Source organism: Curcuma longa, unplaced genomic scaffold (genome assembly GCF_044706935.1).
Source record: "Curcuma longa cultivar G26 ecotype Majalengka, Jawa Barat unplaced genomic scaffold, ITB_CL_G26_1.1 contig_28457, whole genome shotgun sequence".
Classification (NCBI taxonomy): Eukaryota; Viridiplantae; Streptophyta; class Magnoliopsida; order Zingiberales; family Zingiberaceae; genus Curcuma; species Curcuma longa.
The window spans coordinates 1-10,750 of record NW_027433713.1 but is presented as its reverse complement, the minus strand read 5'-3'; the positions used below and the strand labels follow the sequence as shown (position 1 = coordinate 10,750).

At 33.6% G+C, this 10,750-nt stretch overlaps 1 long non-coding RNA gene across 1 annotated transcript; it reads left to right on the top strand.

Moving 5' to 3' along the window:
* Nucleotides 1-2,316: 2,316 nt before the first annotated feature.
* Nucleotides 2,317-2,731, top strand: LOC141819257 (uncharacterized). Its single transcript, XR_012601043.1, has 3 exons — nucleotides 2,317-2,365; nucleotides 2,465-2,492; nucleotides 2,575-2,731. It is a non-coding gene; the product is annotated as an uncharacterized LOC141819257 (long non-coding RNA).
* The last annotated feature ends 8,019 nt before the right edge of the window (nucleotides 2,732-10,750 follow it).

Genomic DNA, 10,750 nt, shown 5'->3' with positions numbered 1-10,750 from the left:
AACGATATATACTCTAATGGTAAAGGAGATAATAATCAAGATTTGTCATAAATTGCGTTTGTGGGTTGAATATATATGAAGTGGATGATAGTGAAGATAGCGACGAAAATAAATTCGTTGCCAAATTCGTCGCCAATTGGCAACGAAAATAAATTCGTTGCCAAATTCGTCGCCAATTGGCAACGAAAACAATTTCGTCGCAGATCTGCGACGAACCAGTTCGTCGCAAATCTGCGACGAAAATTGTTTTCGTTGCAAATCTTTAATCGATCTTCGAATCGATTACCAAACATTCTGTGAAAAATGAGATATCCCACAGAACCCACCGTAATCGATCGCTCGATCGATTACGGACTTAGGTACGAATTTATGATATTTAATCGATCGGTGGATCGATTAAATAGGCGTAATTGGCGACGAAAATAAATTCGTTGCCAAATTCGTCGCCAATTGGCAACGAAAATAAATTCGTTGCCAAATTCGTCGCCAATTTTCGTCGCAGATCTGCGACGAACCAGTTCGTCGCAAATCTGCGACGAACCAGTTTAATCGCAAATCTGCGACGAAAATTGTTTTCGTTGCAAATCTAATTGGCGACGAAAATAAGATCGTTGCCAAATTCGTCGCCAATTGGCGACGAAAATAAATTCGTTGCCAAATTCATTGCCAAATCTCGTTTTCACAGAAGCCACCGTAATCGATCGGTTGATCGATTACGGTGATAGGTAATTTGATCGATCGATTATTTTGAGCTTTAATCGATCATCCGATCGATTAAGAAATCTGCGACGAAAATTTTTCGTTGCAAAATTTTCCCGAAATTTTTACCCGGGAGAAAATTTCCCCCAAAAATTTTCAATTGGCGACGAAAAGATTATTTCGTCGCCAATTTGGCGACGAAAAATTTAATTCGTCGCCAATTGGCGACGAAACGTTTAATTCGTCGCAAAATTTGCGACGAATTTGGCGACGAACTGGTTTCGTCGCTAAATACCCTAACTTAACTTATCCCCCGATCCCCTTTCTCCTTACTTCGCGATTTTTGCTGCCGAAACCCTTGCTGCCGCGATTTTTCTCCGCCGAAACCCTTGCCGCCGCCTCCCTAGCTGCTGCCGAAACCCTTGCCGCCGAAACCTTGCTGCCGCGATTCTTCTGAAGCACAAGGACTCATCTTCTTCTCCTTTCTCTTCATCAGCGATCAAGGAAAACACAACAGTTATTGTCGCTGCCGCTGTTCTCTTCCGGCAACAAGGGCAGCGACCATTTTCCCCCTTCTTTTGTTGGTTTTCCAACCAACCCTAACCATCGGAGCCTCTGCCAGAGTTAGTCGGCGCCACCAGCAAAAAGGGAAAAGGTCCCCCTTTTCTTTCTCTTTATTGTTTCAGCAGTTTTCTTATCATTCCTTTCATTTGCTTTTGGGTTCCGGAAATAACACCAACAACCATTTCTTTTCCCTATTTACAGCACAAGATTAAGCCAACATCAACCCCTTTTCTTACTTTGTCTCATTTCCAACAATAAGGGTAGCTTCAAAGGAAATTACAAGGTATATTTTGATTTGTTTTTACGATTTGTAGTTAGGGTGGTTATTTAGATCGGAATGAAAGGCTCAGGTAGGAATGTTAAATACTACGAGGAAACTTTAAATCATAGATAATGTTCAATTTTTACTACAAGAATAATCATGATTAGTGGCCGGTGAAATCCAATTTTTTTAATTAATTATCTTTAATATTCTTATTAATTAATGCTGTAATATTGTTTTTGCAGGTTTAACAAGTTGTTTCGGTGAAGTTGTTCCGGTCTGAGGTAATTTTTACAATTTTATATAGTAGTTTAATAGTTTTTATTAGAGTTTAGTTATAATTCGTTAGAAATCATTAATGAAATTTTTTACAATTATGTTTGAGGTATTTTTATAATTATTGTTAGAAAATGTGCATAATACTATGTTTTAACTTATTGACTTCAAATTTATCATAATTCGTATAACCGTAAATCTTAATCCCTATAATCATAAAACCCTAAACTATAATTAAGACCCTAATTTCTAAACCCTAAATTCTAACACCCTAAACTTCATATATATTATTACAGGTGCTTTTGTGGTATATTGATTTGCTACATCCAGACAGTCAGTGTAGATTTGCCATCATATATACATATGGTATGTTTTTTTATTATTTATTATTCTTTCAGTAAATAAATATTGTGTTTGATTTTTTTTTATATATACATATGGTATGTTTGATTGCGCAGACAACAAGACGTGCTCTTCCGACATCTTCAGTTGCCGTTCCCTCCGGGTGATGATGACGATGACGACGACGACGACGATGGTGGTGGTTCTTAGCTGATTTTTTGTGTATGAAATTTTTATAATTATTATTTTATTTATCATTGTATTACATCTGCAAGTTACTAATTTATCTAATTTTTCTAATCGTGTTTATTTTTTTTACAGTTTTTTTGAAGAGAAGTCAGAAGAAGAGGTAATTTTTGACATAATTAACTTATATATTTTAGTTATAATTTTAAAATTGATACTTTTTCTTTTTTATTTTTCGTATACAGGAGAACAACAGATAGTGACGGAGAAGGAAGTAGAGTCTCCAGAGCACGATGATGGATTTTCTTCTATTTGTTGTTACCTCTCTTCACCCTTTTATTATCTGATGATGTATTAGGATTTATATGACTTGATGTAGCTGTTTGGAGTTTAGTTTTGTATTTGGATTTATGATTTGTTTAGATATTGTTAATATTATGGTTGTATATGGAGTGTCGATGTATGTATATTAGAATTTATATGATTTGGATTGATTTGTATATTGTGTGCAGGTATATTGATTTGGATTGATTTGTATATGGTTGTATATGGAGTGTGGATGATTGTATATATTGTTGATTGTGTGCAGGTATATTGATTATAATGTATGTATCCTTCGGGATGAATAACAAACAAATGGGGTATTGAAATTTTTTTTTAAATTTGCGACGGATTTTGCGACGAAAATGAAATTCGTTGCAGATCTGCGACGAAATTTGCAACGAAAACGTAGTTGTCGCAATAGTATCGTAAGTTACTGTGTATCGATATTTTGCGACGAAAATTTTTTTCGTTGCAAATTTCGTCGCCGATTGGCGACGAACAGATTTTCGTCGCTGATCAGCGACGACATTATTCGTCGCCAATCGGCGACGAATAAGTTTTCGTCGCCGATTGGCGACGACATTAATCGTCGCCAATCGGCGACGAAAACTAATTCGTCGCCAATCGGCGACGAAAACTGGTTCGTCGCCGATTGGCGACGAAATTGTTTTCGTCGCCAATCGGCGACGAAAATATTTTCGTCGCCAATCTGCGACGAAATTATTCGTCGCCGATTGGCGACGAATTAGTTTTCGTCGCCGATTGGCGACGAAATTATTCGTCGCTGATCAGCGACGAAATTATTCGTCGCCAATTGGCGACGAACCAGTTTTCGTCGCCAATCGGCGACGAATAATTTCGTCGCAGATTGGCGACGAAAATATTTTCGTCGCCGATTGGCGACGAACTCAGCGACGAATTAAATTTTTCGTCGCTATTTTTAGCGACGAATCACCGAAATTCGTTGCAGAATTCTGCGATGAGAATTTGGCGACGAATTTTTATTCGTCGCCAAATTCGTTGCAAAAAATTCTGCAACGAATTTTTTTAAGAAATTCGTTGCAAAATTCGTTGCAGAAGGCTGGTTTTTTTGTAGTGGGAGTAGCCCCTGCTTCAAGATTATTGGTCATATGAATATTAGTAAATGTAGTGTATTAGTTTGATGCGAATCAATGTGTTTGATAATATTGTGAATTGGTAATTTGTTGGTCAAGATCAGTTTATTTTGTTCCGAAAAATGATAACTGTTGCTTATTTGAAACCAATTTTATATATGTAAAATTTAAATTACTTATATATTTGAGCTATTTATGTCGTATTGGTGTTTTAAATATATTTTTTGGTGTTTGAAAGAAAATTCTTACCAAATCAGTACACTCCAGCCTAAAAATAAATATTTATAAATCATTTCATTGGACATTAATGGTGTAGAAGTGTAATAGATTTTTATTTTTTTCTCATAATTTGAAGAAAAAAAACAATTTCACGTACTCTCTGTGATTAGTGGGGCCTGGAGGTGAAGTAATAGCGAGTAGAGCGATATGGCCCATGCGCCACATGGAAATCCAGAGCTGATGCATTGCGTCACTAACCCACTGTGTATCTTAAGTCTATCCCGCCCTCTTGTTCCTCCCTCCCTCCTCAGTCGCTTCCTCGCTTGCTTGCCGCCAAGAACCCTACTCCGGCGAATCTATTACCAATTCTGCTCCCCAATACTCCAGTGTCACTTATTCTCCTCTCTCTCTCTTCTGTTGAAAAGTGGGAGGTGTTAGCGAAGTCAGACAATACTCTTTTGCGTCATGACCAATTGCAGTTTCTCGATTTATCTCTTCACAAATAGTCATGAGACTGACCGTATAGGGCCGCTAGGATGGCAGATTTCATAAATTTGCAGAAGAGCAATGGGAGGTGATTTGGACGAGGCAACCTTATAAGTTGCGTAATTGTTTGCATTGGAGCGGGAGGGAATCATTTGATAGGGTGCATTAGGCTTAAAATGATTTGAGACTGATCAGATCTTTCGTAATCTGTAACCTCTAGTTTCATAATATCTTACCCTTCCTCTTGGATTACTCTTTTTCCACTCTTTTTTATGTCATCCAATAAGAATACATATGCACGAACATTGAAAGGTCTAGTAAAAGAAAAACTAGTAAAATTAAAATAAAAACAAGGAAAGTAAACAAAGAATTGCACAGATGAAAGATAATCTTTCGATATTTTTCAATAAGATTGAAAAAGAATGTCAAACAAAAATACCTCTTTTGCGACGAGTGGGTTGTTATTAGGTACTTCAGTAGGGCAAGCAAGCAGTTTGATCTGAATATTTGATTTAAATTAAATTGAATTAATCAAAAATTGAATAAATTATTTTTTTTTGAACCAACCAAATTGATTAAATTTTTCAATAAAAATCAAACAAATCGAACATATATTTTATCAGTTAATTCAATTTTAGATCGAATTAACCGAATTATCAGAATTTTTTAATTAATTAGAAATTTATAAATTTATTTACTTAAAATTTATAAATTATTTTTCTAGTTTGATTAATTCAGTTATTTGATTGATTCGATTTAATCGAATAAGGAATTTTAAAATCGAAATCGAACTGAATTAACAGAATTAATTGATTTTTTTTAAAAATAATTAAAATTTTAAAATAACCGAACTAAATTTTTTAATTTGATTAGTTCAGTCGATTTATTTGATTTAATTAAATTTTTGCTATATATAAAGATTTGTCTTGAATTTCATTGTATCTTTATTAGATTATCATCTTCTAACAACTGCTGTAGTAACTGCTACTTTGCACTGAAAGCATGTTCAAATACTATCTAAATTTATAACGCTATTGACATTTCTCTTTGTTTTGTTAGAAATCCTTCATTTAGAATTATTGAAACACACTAGATCCTTGGGGCTTCTAGTTAAAGATCAGATGTTTGAATCTGTGTAACAACACTATTGGAAGTTTGAATACCTATAACAACAGTGTTGAGATACTCTTGCCTCAAACAAGTGGTCAAGATAAAAAAATTTATTAAAACATGAGAATTAGAATTCTAATTATCAGAATATTGTGATTCTTGAATCTCAATAGTGGTTGGAATTTCTATGTTCCATCGATTTTTTTGCTACAGTAGGTAATCCATTCACATATTATTGTCATGAGAAGTAAACAATGGCAGCATGGCACGAGTCTCAATTATTTGTGTTTGCTACATGATGTTATCCCAGAAATTGAATAGTTAATGATACTTTAGCAAAAACCTCCTGATCAATTAAAATCTATTTTGAATCCATCCAAACACAAGATTTGAGATATTTATCAGTGGGGGTTTGCTTGAAATTTCTTTTAGGAATTATGTCCAAGCATGCTACAAAGACATTCAGATTTCAGACAACACATTTTGGACAAGGCATCAAAGCCTTTGTGCGCCTAGCTGCGTTAAGTTGGCTTGCCTGCGATCACAATTCCCACACCAACTAAATCTTCAGTGTGGGTATATGGTTCAGCCTAGTTTTAACTCGATTCTGAGCCCTTATATGAGCCTACCCAGCCGAGCCCTATGCCGTATAATCCACTCGTCTTTTCCTACACTATTTGCATTGTACTAAATCTTGAGAGGTGAGTGAAGGTTATTGCACAATCACTACCAACAATGTATCTTAAATGACAATCAGATTAGTTACATCAGTACTGATATAATTTTACCGAGTAGATTAATTAAGTTATAATTTGTAAATTTTTTCTGTTCCACCAAATAAGTAGATTCATAATTGAATCATTAAATCTGGGCCTTCACTGTCAAGAGGTCAATGCATAAGATAAAACGATTATATATTCCTAGCTAATCACCATCAAGTAGCCCATCTAAAAGGTGGGATATCTTTAGAGTTTTTTCCCTCATAATAACTATCATCATGAGGTATGAAATCAATATGAACATGAATCATTAAAATTCGTATTGAACGCCACACCTATTTAATTACGAGTAAGTATCCACGAATTCAATAGAATTCATAAAAAATGAAATAATTATGAAGTATCTCCTCAAATTTTATTTATTGTTATTTATATGTGTTAATGCTTTAAGTGCCTTCAAACAAGTGAGGGAATAGCATTTAGTTTCATCTCGATTGATTGTGATAATCCATGAATGCCACTCCATCCACGGAGCATCGTCCTTCATTAATTCAAAGGTCAAACTAGCACTCAGTGCAATAACGACAATAAATATATTTCCATCTGGTAAAGATTTATTTAATTTAGTATCCTGCAATACCTTTATTAGTAATCGGTATTTTTTTATAAAAAACCTTTCAAAAGTTCAAAAACATATTTGATATTCACTTTAAATTTTATTTTTTTCTCCATCTTTATTCGTCTTCGTCGTCATTTTTCTGCTCTTATTACCACCGTACCCTTGCTCCTGTATAAGTTATTGTATACACTCTCTCTTTTTTGTAATCCATCATTAATTTAACAAAAAAAGACAATCAATTAAATATTTTTGTCTAGATAAATTTGATTGATAATTTATCTAAATTAATGGATTACTAAAATAATTTAAAAATAGAAATTAAAAAATATATTAACCAATATCATAATAATTTATCATCCAATTTAATTAGTCTTTTTAATATTTTATTGACTAAATTTTGATTAAAAATATTTATTAAATAAATATATTATTTTTTAACAAATTATATTTGAAAGTTTAGGAGATTTTTTTCTTCCAATTTTACTAATAAAGAAGTGGCATTTGATTTGATGTAATGATAAAATTATTATTGTATGACTAGTACTGGTCACAACTTTCAATAATAGAAATAATATTTTATAAAACACCAATTTATTATTTTAAATTTTACTAATAAAATTAAATTTCTTTAACAATAGTTTATATAAAAAATTGTTTTAAAAAATTAATATTTAATTTTAAAAAATATATTAAAGTCCTAACTATTTTCTACCTAGAGCTTTAATTTAAAATGTATTGAGATAACCTTGTCTCAGGCAGCCGAATCTCGAATATTTGAGAGACGATTTAATTTCTAGGAGGAGAAGCCTGAGCAAATAAATTGGTGTGATTGAGAATGAAAAAAAATATTTAAACAAATTAAATTTAATTGTTTAATCGAAAAGATCACATATTCATTTATCTATATAACACTGAAAGACTACACGTGCACCGCTACTTTATGTTTCGTTGCACTATCTAGATCCAACTTAATGCATAGGCCATTAAAACAATCTATATTTAGGGCCCCAATAAAATTTTATTAGGACTCATTATTTTTAATCATTTCATCAAAAGATGAAATTCACCACCTCAGCAGTCCCACACGGTCGGGCCTTACGCATTCGAGCCTCGTCCACTTTAATATGTCTGTTTCTATCAGAGACAGATTTACATAGGAGCTGTCCAGTCCTGGACTGTAGCCCTGTGAATCACAATAATAATTTATCATTGATAAATATTTTTGAATTAATTGATGGTGCAGTTGGTTACGGTAGTTTGTATCTCTCCAAAGGTTAACATTTCGAACCTCTCTCACTTTTCTCTTTCTGCAACCAAAAAAAAAAAAAAAACCCATTCTTATTTTTCTTCATCTATTTTAATCTTAATTTAATTTTAAAAATTATTTTAGATTCTAATTTAATTTTAAAAAAATTAATTTCATATTTGTAGTTTATAATTTAGTATAAAAAATTTAATAGATTTATTTTTATTCATATTTTAATGTTTAATTCACTTTTTTTCAAAATTAACCCAGTCTACCGGTATTTTGGACTGTCTTCTATCGTAACCAACTCAATTATGTCCCAGGCCGGGACTTATTATTTTTAATCATAGTATTTAATGTGATGACAATAATACATGCGGAATTACTTAGATACTCCATTTTTTCATGCGGTGACAATACTACATTGTCTATCTTTTTTCCAAAAAAAAAACATACTACATTACCTATATATAAATTTCTTGAGATTTGATATACATTGTCATTTTCCTATATATTTTTTATACTTTGATCATTTATAGTAGAATAAGAATGAAAGGGGTTCATAATTAATGGCCCTCATTTCAACATTCAATTTACGACCATAATTTTTAACATTGTAAATATATTTCTATTCAATTTTTAAAGAAAACATTCAATTTTAATATTAAATTATTTTTATTTTATTTGTCTTAGATTTTTTATAATTATTATTAATTAGATATTATAAGACCTAATCAACTCTTTCCTTTTTAATATCTCTCAAAAACCCTAGTCGTCAACTATCTGTCAATGATCTCGTAACTTTTTCCTCTCTCATCAATGCTCTAGCCCTTTTCCTTCCCTCATCAATGATTCTGTACTTACCGTATTTTTCTCCTTCCTCGTCAGTAATACTCTGAGAGGATGTGCTTCTTCTTACTCGTCGGTAATTTTTCTTCCTCGTTCTTTCTTCTTTTTTCACTGAACATGAATTAAGATTTTTTTTTTATCATACAATACAAAGAGCTATGCTAGTCTTTTTAAATATCAAATTAGTTTTTTTTTTCTTTTTTAAGTTTCGTGAAGTCTTTAATCGCACTATTGGCTTTGATAAATTGTGTTATTTTTTAATGCTCTTTTATAAATTTTCAATCTTACCAGAGCAGTGTTAAGATTGTAAATTATGTATATACCTATATCATGCATGATCAATCTTATCATCTCGTTTAGTCTCATAACAAATATATATAGGCTTTCCATGTGTCTTAATGTGCTAGTTTATGCCGACCATGGATAACTTTTTCATATACATGATAATTCTTTAGCTGATTAATTAATACTTATTTCTACACTTTTGTTATAAATGATCTACATGTGAAAGAGAGCATTCATAATTCTTTCATATGGTGTGTTTTATAAGGATTTCAGATATTTGATATTGTATGTTTGTAATAATTTCTTAGTGTAGCAATTTTAAGTTATATTTTATTTTAATAAATCCAATCTAATTGGCCATTTATATGTTAACAATTAGCTAGTTTGATGCACATTTAAGTTCTGATAACAAAAGCCCATAGTTCATCTCTACTAGTCATAATATCTATATTGTAAAATAGAAAAGGCTGAGGAAAATTTTTTTATTTTAAAAAAAAAATTATTAAAGACCTTTTTTTTTTAATCTAGGGCGCGCGAGTCAAAGAGCTTTGAGACGGCCCTGACACCACCATCAATATTTCTACTTCTTAATCAGTCCTCGATGGATCCTTCACCTTCGATGGCCACCACCCCCATAGAGGACGACATTATAGATCTTCCGTTGCATTCAATCGTCTCAGGTGGACATCGTATGACGATAGGGGCACAGATCATCCAACAAAGTCGCATGATAGCCAGGCCACCCCAATTGTTCATTTACTTCTCTCTGCGAACGATTCCTCCTCGAATCAACTCCACCTTTTATGCAGAATTCAACCTCCTCATGCAGAAGCAGGCATGGGAAAGAGAAGCACGAGAGATTTTGTCGCGTGCGGCAGTCGACGTGGAGCCTGAGAATCTAGACTTTTTCGCACGAGCATTCTGCCGGTACACCTCCTTCACTGTCTGCCGGCTACATGTGATGGATGTTGCGTCGATGGAGTTATCTTCCGCCATTGTCCTCCACACAAATTCTTTGGCCATCGAGATTGTTAGGGCTCTTGAATATCAGCAACGATGACGACGATGACAACGACTATGATGACGATGATGAGGACGACGACAATGAGGAGGAGGAGAACGACGACGAGGATGATGACTATGACGATGATGACTGATGATGACTACACGCCTACTCCGACGACAGAGTGCCCAGGCTAGCATCTGCGGCGGCAGTGGAGGGGCTAAAGATGGTCACCGCTAAAGAATCCAACGCATGTCCCATATGTCTGGAGGGTTTCGAGATGGCGGCTCTAGTGTCGGCCATGCCTTGCAATCACCTCTTCCACACATCTTGTTTGAAGAAGTGGTTGGAGCAAAGTTGTTCATGCCCTCTCTGCCGCTTCTCGCTTCCTGAAGAACAGTAGTAACTAGATAGCTTAACGATCCGCAATTCCTCATCGTTAATAT